We start from the raw sequence: 12365 nt of genomic DNA, 5'->3' as shown, positions 1-12365 counted from the left end.
CTCTAACCTTTGATAGTAAGTTTTTCTGTAGTCTGCCTGTTGATGTATTTTCCGTTTGAACTGTGCACAACATGAAGAGACGGAACACTGGCGGCTTGTCACAATGCCCCCGCTGACATCACAATAGCGCTGCTGCCTAGAAAACAAGCTGCGCAGCAGAAGTTGTTCTTTGGGTGGGAGGGTGGGCTAGTGTAAGGAGGGGGCAAGCTCTTTTTTTCCCGGGTGGTAGGGGGATGACAGGAGAAGGGAAGCGGGTGGTGAGAAAGGTACAGAGGGCAGGGTTTGGGGGCTGGGAAGGAAAGGGAAAAGATTAGGGTTTGGGGATGATGAAAGGGCTTTCTACGGGTAAGGATGGCAAAGGGTGGCAGTGACGGAAAGTCAGGCAACCTGTCCTGTCCGTCTTTTTGTATCGTGAATTGGAAAGACTGCAAGGGGGAGGGGAGTTGCTTGCGCCCTAAAGGAGGAGTTATTCAGATTCATTGCAGTGGGGGGCGGCGGCTGCAAAACGCACCATTCTTCTTGTTTTTGCTCTGCAAAGCAGCCTTTTCAAGGGTTGGCTTGGGTGACAAAATGTCTTCTGTAGGCGTGGGTTTGTCTCCCTCTCGCTCTCTCTCCCTAAGATGTGTCCGGCATAGGCCAGGGTGCCACTCGAGGCCCAAACCAATTCTGGTTATCGCTTCTCGGCCTTTTGGCTAAGATCAAGTGTAGTATCTGTTCTTATCAGTTTAATATCTGATACGTCCCCTATCTGGGGACCATATATTAAATGGATTTTTAGAACAGGGAGATGGAAAAAGAGCTTGCTCTGTCCACTCCACGCATTGACCTGGTATTGCAGTACCTCCAGGAACGGTGCACCCCTTCTTAACCCAGTTTCCAAAAGCAGAACTCAATTCACCTGATTCATATTAGCCCGGTTTAATGAATTGGAAGAAAGCATACGTCTTCATATGCACCTCAATTTGGCCCATTCACTTTTCACACTTCCTCCTTTTGTTTTTTATCTTTCACACTTTTGACTTTCTTTATTCATCCAAATAGCAAACTCATCACCACTCAACCTGACCAACTCGGCTATGTCCCGTGCTGCAGTTCTCTGTCTTATCTAGATCATTTGCAATTGAATGGAATAGATCCCTTTTGGACAAAGTGGATTCACCTGCTGCTGCAGTGACCACAGGTGTGATAAGATCTAGAATTGGCATCTGGTGCGATCTCTCCGCTTCCACTCCAAAGAAAGTTACCTGTTTATTCCTATCATGCATTGGTTTTTGGGGTTTTCTTTGAGTAATGATGATCTCTTTAGTAGTCTGTTGGCGCCCTCTCCTGGAGGAATAGTTTGCTTGCTCTTGGACATTCTAAAAGAGAGGTCATGATAGACATTGAGCTTCTGAGCTCAATTGGGGACAGTCATGGGTGATGAATGTTTGCAACCTGCTGCAAAGCCTCATACCGCAATATAAGGAACGTCAAATACTAAGAAAGGGCGGCCTATGAAAGAATTACTACTTTCAATAAGTACACTTAAACGGCTAATTGGGAATAGAAAAACTGTAAAAAGCCCTCTGAGAAAGCCCCCCTCTAACCTTTGATAGTAAGTTTTTCTGTAGTCTGCCTGTTGATGTATTTTCCGTTTGAACTGTGCACAACATGAAGAGACGGAACACTGGCGGCTTGTCACAATGCCCCCGCTGACATCACAATAGCGCTGCTGCCTAGAAAACAAGCTGCGCAGCAGAAGTTGTTCTTTGGGTGGGAGGGTGGGCTAGTGTAAGGAGGGGGCAAGCTCTTTTTTTCCCGGGTGGTAGGGGGATGACAGGAGAAGGGATGCGGGTGGTGAGAAGGGTACAGAGGGCAGGGTTTGGGGGCTGGGAAGGAAAGGGAAAAGATTAGGGTTTGGGGATGATGAAAGGGCTTTCTACGGGTAAGGATGGCAAAGGGTGGCAGTGACGGAAAGTCAGGCAACCTGTCCTGTCCGTCTTTTTGTATCGTGAATTGGAAAGACTGCAAGGGGGAGGGGAGTTGCTTGCGCCCTAAAGGAGGAGTTATTCAGATTCATTGCAGTGGGGGGCGGCGGCTGCAAAACGCACCATTCTTCTTGTTTTTGCTCTGCAAAGCAGCCTTTTCAAGGGTTGGCTTGGGTGACAAAATGTCTTCTGTAGGCGTGGGTTTGTCTCCCTCTCGCTCTCTCTCCCTAAGATGTGTCCGGCATAGGCCAGGGTGCCACTCGAGGCCCAAACCAATTCTGGTTATCGCTTCTCGGCCTTTTGGCTAAGATCAAGTGTAGTCCCTTCATTGGGTTTGCCTTGGTCTTGGCTGGGAGGGGCCCGGGCTTGCACAACCGCCGGCCTCGGGGATTGTTGCGCCTTTTGGTGCTTACGTCCCCTTATGGCTGGTGGTTCCCGGGCTCGGGAGGCGATCACCTGCGGCACTGCGCTTTTGTGTGGTGGCCGATGACCGTTTTCTGAAATTTGCGGATGAAATCTCATCTGTTCTTATCAGTTTAATATCTGATACGTCCCCTATCTGGTGACCATATATTAAATGGATTTTTAGAACAGGGAGATGGAAAAAGAGCTTGCTCTGTCCACTCCACGCATTGACCTGGTATTGCAGTACCTCCAGGAACGGTGCACCCCTTCTTAACCCAGTTTCCAAAAGCAGAACTCAATTCACCTGATTCATATTAGCCCGGTTTAATGAATTGGAAGAAAGCATACGTCTTCATATGCACCTCAATTTGGCCCATTCACTTTTCACACTTCCTCCTTTTGTTTTTTATCTTTCACACTTTTGACTTTCTTTATTCATCCAAATAGCAAACTCATCACCACTCAACCTGACCAACTCGGATATGTCCCGTGCTGCAGTTCTCTGTCTTATCTAGATCATTTGCAATTGAATGGAATAGATCCCTTTTGGACAAAGTGGATTCACCTGCTGCTGCAGTGACCACAGGTGTGATAAGATCTAGAATTGGCATCTGGTGCGATCTCTCCGCTTCCACTCCAAAGAAAGTTACCTGTTTATTCCTATCATGCATTGGTTTTTGGGGTTTTCTTTGAGTAATGATGATCTCTTTAGTAGTCTGTTGGCGCCCTCTCCTGGAGGAATAGTTTGCTTGCTCTTGGACATTCTAAAAGAGAGGTCATGATAGACATTGAGCTTCTGAGCTCAATTGGGGACAGTCATGGGTGATGAATGTTTGCAACCTGCTGCAAAGCCTCATACCGCAATATAAGGAACGTCAAATACTAAGAAAGGGCGGCCTATGAAAGAATTACTACTTTCAATAAGTACACTTAAACGGCTAATTGGGAATAGAAAAACTGTAAAAAGCCCTCTGAGAAAGCCCCCCTCTAACCTTTGATAGTAAGTTTTTCTGTAGTCTGCCTGTTGATGTATTTTCCGTTTGAACTGTGCACAACATGAAGAGACGGAACACTGGCGGCTTGTCACAATGCCCCCGCTGACATCACAATAGCGCTGCTGCCTAGAAAACAAGCTGCGCAGCAGAAGTTGTTCTTTGGGTGGGAGGGTGGGCTAGTGTAAGGAGGGGGCAAGCTCTTTTTTTCCCGGGTGGTAGGGGGATGACAGGAGAAGGGATGCGGGTGGTGAGAAGGGTACAGAGGGCAGGGTTTGGGGGCTGGGAAGGAAAGGGAAAAGATTAGGGTTTGGGGATGATGAAAGGGCTTTCTACGGGTAAGGATGGCAAAGGGTGGCAGTGACGGAAAGTCAGGCAACCTGTCCTGTCCGTCTTTTTGTATCGTGAATTGGAAAGACTGCAAGGGGGAGGGGAGTTGCTTGCGCCCTAAAGGAGGAGTTATTCAGATTCATTGCAGTGGGGGGCGGCGGCTGCAAAACGCACCATTCTTCTTGTTTTTGCTCTGCAAAGCAGCCTTTTCAAGGGTTGGCTTGGGTGACAAAATGTCTTCTGTAGGCGTGGGTTTGTCTCCCTCTCGCTCTCTCTCCCTAAGATGTGTCCGGCATAGGCCAGGGTGCCACTCGAGGCCCAAACCAATTCTGGTTATCGCTTCTCGGCCTTTTGGCTAAGATCAAGTGTAGTATCTGTTCTTATCAGTTTAATATCTGATACGTCCCCTATCTGGGGACCATATATTAAATGGATTTTTAGAACAGGGAGATGGAAAAAGAGCTTGCTCTGTCCACTCCACACATTGACCTGGTATTGCAGTACCTCCAGGAACGGTGCACCCCTTCTTAACCCAGTTTCCAAAAGCAGAACTCAATTCACCTGATTCATATTAGCCCGGTTTAATGAATTGGAAGAAAGCATACGTCTTCATATGCACCTCAATTTGGCCCATTCACTTTTCACACTTCCTCCTTTTGTTTTTTATCTTTCACACTTTTGACTTTCTTTATTCATCCAAATAGCAAACTCATCACCACTCAACCTGACCAACTCGGCTATGTCCCGTGCTGCAGTTCTCTGTCTTATCTAGATCATTTGCAATTGAATGGAATAGATCCCTTTTGGACAAAGTGGATTCACCTGCTGCTGCAGTGACCACAGGTGTGATAAGATCTAGAATTGGCATCTGGTGCGATCTCTCCGCTTCCACTCCAAAGAAAGTTACCTGTTTATTCCTATCATGCATTGGTTTTTGGGGTTTTCTTTGAGTAATGATGATCTCTTTAGTAGTCTGTTGGCGCCCTCTCCTGGAGGAATAGTTTGCTTGCTCTTGGACATTCTAAAAGAGAGGTCATGATAGACATTGAGCTTCTGAGCTCAATTGGGGACAGTCATGGGTGATGAATGTTTGCAACCTGCTGCAAAGCCTCATACCGCAATATAAGGAACGTCAAATACTAAGAAAGGGCGGCCTATGAAAGAATTACTACTTTCAATAAGTACACTTAAACGGCTAATTGGGAATAGAAAAACTGTAAAAAGCCCTCTGAGAAAGCCCCCCTCTAACCTTTGATAGTAAGTTTTTCTGTAGTCTGCCTGTTGATGTATTTTCCGTTTGAACTGTGCACAACATGAAGAGACGGAACACTGGCGGCTTGTCACAATGCCCCCGCTGACATCACAATAGCGCTGCTGCCTAGAAAACAAGCTGCGCAGCAGAAGTTGTTCTTTGGGTGGGAGGGTGGGCTAGTGTAAGGAGGGGGCAAGCTCTTTTTTTCCCGGGTGGTAGGGGGATGACAGGAGAAGGGATGCGGGTGGTGAGAAGGGTACAGAGGGCAGGGTTTGGGGGCTGGGAAGGAAAGGGAAAAGATTAGGGTTTGGGGATGATGAAAGGGCTTTCTACGGGTAAGGATGGCAAAGGGTGGCAGTGACGGAAAGTCAGGCAACCTGTCCTGTCCGTGTTTTTGTATCGTGAATTGGAAAGACTGCAAGGGGGAGGGGAGTTGCTTGCGCCCTAAAGGAGGAGTTATTCAGATTCATTGCAGTGGGGGGCGGCGGCTGCAAAACGCACCATTCTTCTTGTTTTTGCTCTGCAAAGCAGCCTTTTCAAGGGTTGGCTTGGGTGACAAAATGTCTTCTGTAGGCGTGGGTTTGTCTCCCTCTCGCTCTCTCTCCCTAAGATGTGTCCGGCATAGGCCAGGGTGCCACTCGAGGCCCAAACCAATTCTGGTTATCGCTTCTCGGCCTTTTGGCTAAGATCAAGTGTAGTATCTGTTCTTATCAGTTTAATATCTGATACGTCCCCTATCTGGGGACCATATATTAAATGGATTTTTAGAACAGGGAGATGGAAAAAGAGCTTGCTCTGTCCACTCCACGCATTGACCTGGTATTGCAGTACCTCCAGGAACGGTGCACCCCTTCTTAACCCAGTTTCCAAAAGCAGAACTCAATTCACCTGATTCATATTAGCCCGGTTTAATGAATTGGAAGAAAGCATACGTCTTCATATGCACCTCAATTTGGCCCATTCACTTTTCACACTTCCTCCTTTTGTTTTTTATCTTTCACACTTTTGACTTTCTTTATTCATCCAAATAGCAAACTCATCACCACTCAACCTGACCAACTCGGCTATGTCCCGTGCTGCAGTTCTCTGTCTTATCTAGATCATTTGCAATTGAATGGAATAGATCCCTTTTGGACAAAGTGGATTCACCTGCTGCTGCAGTGACCACAGGTGTGATAAGATCTAGAATTGGCATCTGGTGCGATCTCTCCGCTTCCACTCCAAAGAAAGTTACCTGTTTATTCCTATCATGCATTGGTTTTTGGGGTTTTCTTTGAGTAATGATGATCTCTTTAGTAGTCTGTTGGCGCCCTCTCCTGGAGGAATAGTTTGCTTGCTCTTGGACATTCTAAAAAAGAGGTCATGATAGACATTGAGCTTCTGAGCTCAATTGGGGACAGTCATGGGTGATGAATGTTTGCAACCTGCTGCAAAGCCTCATACCGCAATATAAGGAACGTCAAATACTAAGAAAGGGCGGCCTATGAAAGAATTACTACTTTCAATAAGTACACTTAAACGGCTAATTGGGAATAGAAAAACTGTAAAAAGCCCTCTGAGAAAGCCCCCCTCTAACCTTTGATAGTAAGTTTTTCTGTAGTCTGCCTGTTGATGTATTTTCCGTTTGAACTGTGCACAACATGAAGAGACGGAACACTGGCGGCTTGTCACAATGCCCCCGCTGACATCACAATAGCGCTGCTGCCTAGAAAACAAGCTGCGCAGCAGAAGTTGTTCTTTGGGTGGGAGGGTGGGCTAGTGTAAGGAGGGGGCAAGCTCTTTTTTTCCCGGGTGGTAGGGGGATGACAGGAGAAGGGATGCGGGTGGTGAGAAGGGTACAGAGGGCAGGGTTTGGGGGCTGGGAAGGAAAGGGAAAAGATTAGGGTTTGGGGATGATGAAAGGGCTTTCTACGGGTAAGGATGGCAAAGGGTGGCAGTGACGGAAAGTCAGGCAACCTGTCCTGTCCGTCTTTTTGTATCGTGAATTGGAAAGACTGCAAGGGGGAGGGGAGTTGCTTGCGCCCTAAAGGAGGAGTTATTCAGATTCATTGCAGTGGGGGGCGGCGGCTGCAAAACGCACCATTCTTCTTGTTTTTGCTCTGCAAAGCAGCCTTTTCAAGGGTTGGCTTGGGTGACAAAATGTCTTCTGTAGGCGTGGGTTTGTCTCCCTCTCGCTCTCTCTCCCTAAGATGTGTCCGGCATAGGCCAGGGTGCCACTCGAGGCCCAAACCAATTCTGGTTATCGCTTCTCGGCCTTTTGGCTAAGATCAAGTGTAGTATCTGTTCTTATCAGTTTAATATCTGATACGTCCCCTATCTGGGGACCATATATTAAATGGATTTTTAGAACAGGGAGATGGAAAAAGAGCTTGCTCTGTCCACTCCACGCATTGACCTGGTATTGCAGTATCTCCAGGAACGGTGCACCCCTTCTTAACCCAGTTTCCAAAAGCAGAACTCAATTCACCTGATTCATATTAGCCCGGTTTAATGAATTGGAAGAAAGCATACGTCTTCATATGCACCTCAATTTGGCCCATTCACTTTTCACACTTCCTCCTTTTGTTTTTTATCTTTCACACTTTTGACTTTCTTTATTCATCCAAATAGCAAACTCATCACCACTCAACCTGACCAACTCGGCTATGTCCCGTGCTGCAGTTCTCTGTCTTATCTAGATCATTTGCAATTGAATGGAATAGATCCCTTTTGGACAAAGTGGATTCACCTGCTGCTGCAGTGACCACAGGTGTGATAAGATCTAGAATTGGCATCTGGTGCGATCTCTCCGCTTCCACTCCAAAGAAAGTTACCTGTTTATTCCTATCATGCATTGGTTTTTGGGGTTTTCTTTGAGTAATGATGATCTCTTTAGTAGTCTGTTGGCGCCCTCTCCTGGAGGAATAGTTTGCTTGCTCTTGGACATTCTAAAAGAGAGGTCATGATAGACATTGAGCTTCTGAGCTCAATTGGGGACAGTCATGGGTGATGAATGTTTGCAACCTGCTGCAAAGCCTCATACCGCAATATAAGGAACGTCAAATACTAAGAAAGGGCGGCCTATGAAAGAATTACTACTTTCAATAAGTACACTTAAACGGCTAATTGGGAATAGAAAAACTGTAAAAAGCCCTCTGAGAAAGCCCCCCTCTAACCTTTGATAGTAAGTTTTTCTGTAGTCTGCCTGTTGATGTATTTTCCGTTTGAACTGTGCACAACATGAAGAGACGGAACACTGGCGGCTTGTCACAATGCCCCCGCTGACATCACAATAGCGCTGCTGCCTAGAAAACAAGCTGCGCAGCAGAAGTTGTTCTTTGGGTGGGAGGGTGGGCTAGTGTAAGGAGGGGGCAAGCTCTTTTTTTCCCGGGTGGTAGGGGGATGACAGGAGAAGGGATGCGGGTGGTGAGAAGGGTACAGAGGGCAGGGTTTGGGGGCTGGGAAGGAAAGGGAAAAGATTAGGGTTTGGGGATGATGAAAGGGCTTTCTACGGGTAAGGATGGCAAAGGGTGGCAGTGACGGAAAGTCAGGCAACCTGTCCTGTCCGTCTTTTTGTATCGTGAATTGGAAAGACTGCAAGGGGGAGGGGAGTTGCTTGCGCCCTAAAGGAGGAGTTATTCAGATTCATTGCAGTGGGGGGCGGCGGCTGCAAAACGCACCATTCTTCTTGTTTTTGCTCTGCAAAGCAGCCTTTTCAAGGGTTGGCTTGGGTGACAAAATGTCTTCTGTAGGCGTGGGTTTGTCTCCCTCTCGCTCTCTCTCCCTAAGATGTGTCCGGCATAGGCCAGGGTGCCACTCGAGGCCCAAACCAATTCTGGTTATCGCTTCTCGGCCTTTTGGCTAAGATCAAGTGTAGTATCGTTCGAAAAGGTGGTTTAAGGCTCCGGCCACCTTAGTACAATGATGCAATGCACACTGGAAGGTTGCGCTTGTTAGTACTTTGGGAGGATAGTATATCCATCTAGAGGAAACCATGGCCCTACCAGGATCGAGGCTATTAGACTGAGTAAGTGTGGGGGTTATGGTGCAATGTGCCCCAGGAATGGACACCCTGGAGGGAGTCTGAACTTGCTAGGTTGGGACCCTGGTAAGCCTCAGACTCTGTCGCACGCCGCGCCTTGCCTATTCATACTTTCCAAGCATATTGCCCTATCCCGGCCTTCTGGCTAAGAAGGGAAATTTTTATAATCCCGGTCGGAGGTCCGGTCAGCTTTGGGCTGAGAAACCAACACCCGGTTGGAGGTCCGGGTCAGCTTTGGCTGAGAAACCAACACCCGGTTGGAGGTCCGGTTAGCCTTGGGCTGAGAAACCAACACCCGGTTGGAGGTCCGGTCAGCCTTGGGCTGAGAAACCAACACCCGGTTGGAGGTCCGGTCAGCCTTGGGCTGAGAAACCAACACCGGTTGACGGTCCGGGCAGTCTCGGCTGCGAAACCAACGACTAGTAGCTCCCTACTCCACTTGGGTAAGATGCCTCGGTGGACGCTGGGAGCAACAACAAGGCTCAACCAGGCTTCGGCTTGGGGGAGCACCGAAGATCCCTGACCCTCGCTGTGGCCTTCTGGCTCGGAGGGACGGGGTTGATTTTTGGGGATCCTCTTCTCACGGAGGGGTCCACACGAATCCTAGCCTTTGCACTGTTTTTGGTGTGACTTCGGTCATGCATTTTTGCGGTGCTTTGGAAAGCTTCATTAAATAAAAAAATCTGTTCTTATCAGTTTAATATCTGATACGTCCCCTATCTGGGGACCATATATTAAATGGATTTTTAGAACAGGGAGATGGAAAAAGAGCTTGCTCTGTCCACTCCACGCATTGACCTGGTATTGCAGTACCTCCAGGAACGGTGCACCCCTTCTTAACCCAGTTTCCAAAAGCAGAACTCAATTCACCTGATTCATATTAGCCCGGTTTAATGAATTGGAAGAAAGCATACGTCTTCATATGCACCTCAATTTGGCCCATTCACTTTTCACACTTCCTCCTTTTGTTTTTTATCTTTCACACTTTTGACTTTCTTTATTCATCCAAATAGCAAACTCATCACCACTCAACCTGACCAACTCGGCTATGTCCCGTGCTGCAGTTCTCTGTCTTATCTAGATCATTTGCAATTGAATGGAATAGATCCCTTTTGGACAAAGTGGATTCACCTGCTGCTGCAGTGACCACAGGTGTGATAAGATCTAGAATTGGCATCTGGTGCGATCTCTCCGCTTCCACTCCAAAGAAAGTTACCTGTTTATTCCTATCATGCATTGGTTTTTGGGGTTTTCTTTGAGTAATGATGATCTCTTTAGTAGTCTGTTGGCGCCCTCTCCTGGAGGAATAGTTTGCTTGCTCTTGGACATTCTAAAAGAGAGGTCATGATAGACATTGAGCTTCTGAGCTCAATTGGGGACAGTCATGGGTGATGAATGTTTGCAACCTGCTGCAAAGCCTCATACCGCAATATAAGGAACGTCAAATACTAAGAAAGGGCGGCCTATGAAAGAATTACTACTTTCAATAAGTACACTTAAACGGCTAATTGGGAATAGAAAAACTGTAAAAAGCCCTCTGAGAAAGCCCCCCTCTAACCTTTGATAGTAAGTTTTTCTGTAGTCTGCCTGTTGATGTATTTTCCGTTTGAACTGTGCACAACATGAAGAGACGGAACACTGGCGGCTTGTCACAATGCCCCCGCTGACATCACAATAGCGCTGCTGCCTAGAAAACAAGCTGCGCAGCAGAAGTTGTTCTTTGGGTGGGAGGGTGGGCTAGTGTAAGGAGGGGGCAAGCTCTTTTTTTCCCGGGTGGTAGGGGGATGACAGGAGAAGGGATGCGGGTGGTGAGAAGGGTACAGAGGGCAGGGTTTGGGGGCTGGGAAGGAAAGGGAAAAGATTAGGGTTTGGGGATGATGAAAGGGCTTTCTACGGGTAAGGATGGCAAAGGGTGGCAGTGACGGAAAGTCAGGCAACCTGTCCTGTCCGTCTTTTTGTATCGTGAATTGGAAAGACTGCAAGGGGGAGGGGAGTTGCTTGCGCCCTAAAGGAGGAGTTATTCAGATTCATTGCAGTGGGGGGCGGCGGCTGCAAAACGCACCATTCTTCTTGTTTTTGCTCTGCAAAGCAGCCTTTTCAAGGGTTGGCTTGGGTGACAAAATGTCTTCTGTAGGCGTGGGTTTGTCTCCCTCTCGCTCTCTCTCCCTAAGATGTGTCCGGCATAGGCCAGGGTGCCACTCGAGGCCCAAACCAATTCTGGTTATCGCTTCTCGGCCTTTTGGCTAAGATCAAGTGTAGTATCTGTTCTTATCAGTTTAATATCTGATACGTCCCCTATCTGGGGACCATATATTAAATGGATTTTTAGAACAGGGAGATGGAAAAAGAGCTTGCTCTGTCCACTCCACGCATTGACCTGGTATTGCAGTACCTCCAGGAACGGTGCACCCCTTCTTAACCCAGTTTCCAAAAGCAGAACTCAATTCACCTGATTCATATTAGCCCGGTTTAATGAATTGGAAGAAAGCATACGTCTTCATATGCACCTCAATTTGGCCCATTCACTTTTCACACTTCCTCCTTTTGTTTTTTATCTTTCACACTTTTGACTTTCTTTATTCATCCAAATAGCAAACTCATCACCACTCAACCTGACCAACTCGGCTATGTCCCGTGCTGCAGTTCTCTGTCTTATCTAGATCATTTGCAATTGAATGGAATAGATCCCTTTTGGACAAAGTGGATTCACCTGCTGCTGCAGTGACCACAGGTGTGATAAGATCTAGAATTGGCATCTGGTGCGATCTCTCCGCTTCCACTCCAAAGAAAGTTACCTGTTTATTCCTATCATGCATTGGTTTTTGGGGTTTTCTTTGAGTAATGATGATCTCTTTAGTAGTCTGTTGGCGCCCTCTCCTGGAGGAATAGTTTGCTTGCTCTTGGACATTCTAAAAGAGAGGTCATGATAGACATTGAGCTTCTGAGCTCAATTGGGGACAGTCATGGGTGATGAATGTTTGCAACCTGCTGCAAAGCCTCATACCGCAATATAAGGAACGTCAAATACTAAGAAAGGGCGGCCTATGAAAGAATTACTACTTTCAATAAGTACACTTAAACGGCTAATTGGGAATAGAAAAACTGTAAAAAGCCCTCTGAGAAAGCCCCCCTCTAACCTTTGATAGTAAGTTTTTCTGTAGTCTGCCTGTTGATGTATTTTCCGTTTGAACTGTGCACAACATGAAGAGACGGAACACTGGCGGCTTGTCACAATGCCCCCGCTGACATCACAATAGCGCTGCTGCCTAGAAAACAAGCTGCGCAGCAGAAGTTGTTCTTTGGGTGGGAGGGTGGGCTAGTGTAAGGAGGGGGCAAGCTCTTTTTTTCCCGGGTGGTAGGGGGATGACAGGAGAAGGGATGCGGGTGGTGAGAAGGGT

General features: G+C 47.3%; 7 non-coding genes and 1 pseudogene across 7 annotated transcripts; all 8 read left to right on the top strand.

Moving 5' to 3' along the window:
- The first annotated feature begins 672 nt into the window (after positions 1-672).
- Positions 673-863, top strand: LOC142278495 (U2 spliceosomal RNA). The gene has a single exon (XR_012741326.1). It is a non-coding gene; the product is annotated as a U2 spliceosomal RNA (small nuclear RNA).
- Positions 864-2456: 1593 nt separating this feature from the next.
- Positions 2457-2641, top strand: LOC142278643 (U2 spliceosomal RNA). Its single transcript, XR_012741459.1, has one exon. It is a non-coding gene; the product is annotated as a U2 spliceosomal RNA (small nuclear RNA).
- A 1388-nt stretch (positions 2642-4029) lies between these two features.
- LOC142278619 (U2 spliceosomal RNA) lies at positions 4030-4220 on the top strand. The gene has a single exon (XR_012741438.1). It is a non-coding gene; the product is annotated as a U2 spliceosomal RNA (small nuclear RNA).
- A 1388-nt stretch (positions 4221-5608) lies between these two features.
- On the top strand, positions 5609-5799 carry LOC142278494 (U2 spliceosomal RNA). The gene has a single exon (XR_012741325.1). It is a non-coding gene; the product is annotated as a U2 spliceosomal RNA (small nuclear RNA).
- A 1388-nt stretch (positions 5800-7187) lies between these two features.
- On the top strand, positions 7188-7378 carry LOC142278609 (U2 spliceosomal RNA). The gene has a single exon (XR_012741429.1). It is a non-coding gene; the product is annotated as a U2 spliceosomal RNA (small nuclear RNA).
- Positions 7379-8766: 1388 nt separating this feature from the next.
- LOC142278651 (U2 spliceosomal RNA) lies at positions 8767-8908 on the top strand (annotated as a pseudogene).
- A 701-nt stretch (positions 8909-9609) lies between these two features.
- Positions 9610-9802, top strand: LOC142278633 (U2 spliceosomal RNA). The gene has a single exon (XR_012741451.1). It is a non-coding gene; the product is annotated as a U2 spliceosomal RNA (small nuclear RNA).
- Positions 9803-11190: 1388 nt separating this feature from the next.
- On the top strand, positions 11191-11381 carry LOC142278492 (U2 spliceosomal RNA). The gene has a single exon (XR_012741324.1). It is a non-coding gene; the product is annotated as a U2 spliceosomal RNA (small nuclear RNA).
- The last annotated feature ends 984 nt before the right edge of the window (positions 11382-12365 follow it).

The sequence above is a fragment of the Anomaloglossus baeobatrachus genome, unplaced genomic scaffold, assembly GCF_048569485.1.
Source record: "Anomaloglossus baeobatrachus isolate aAnoBae1 unplaced genomic scaffold, aAnoBae1.hap1 Scaffold_419, whole genome shotgun sequence".
In the NCBI taxonomy this organism is placed as follows: Eukaryota; Metazoa; Chordata; class Amphibia; order Anura; family Aromobatidae; genus Anomaloglossus; species Anomaloglossus baeobatrachus.
This window is presented reverse-complemented; position numbering and strand designations above follow the sequence as displayed.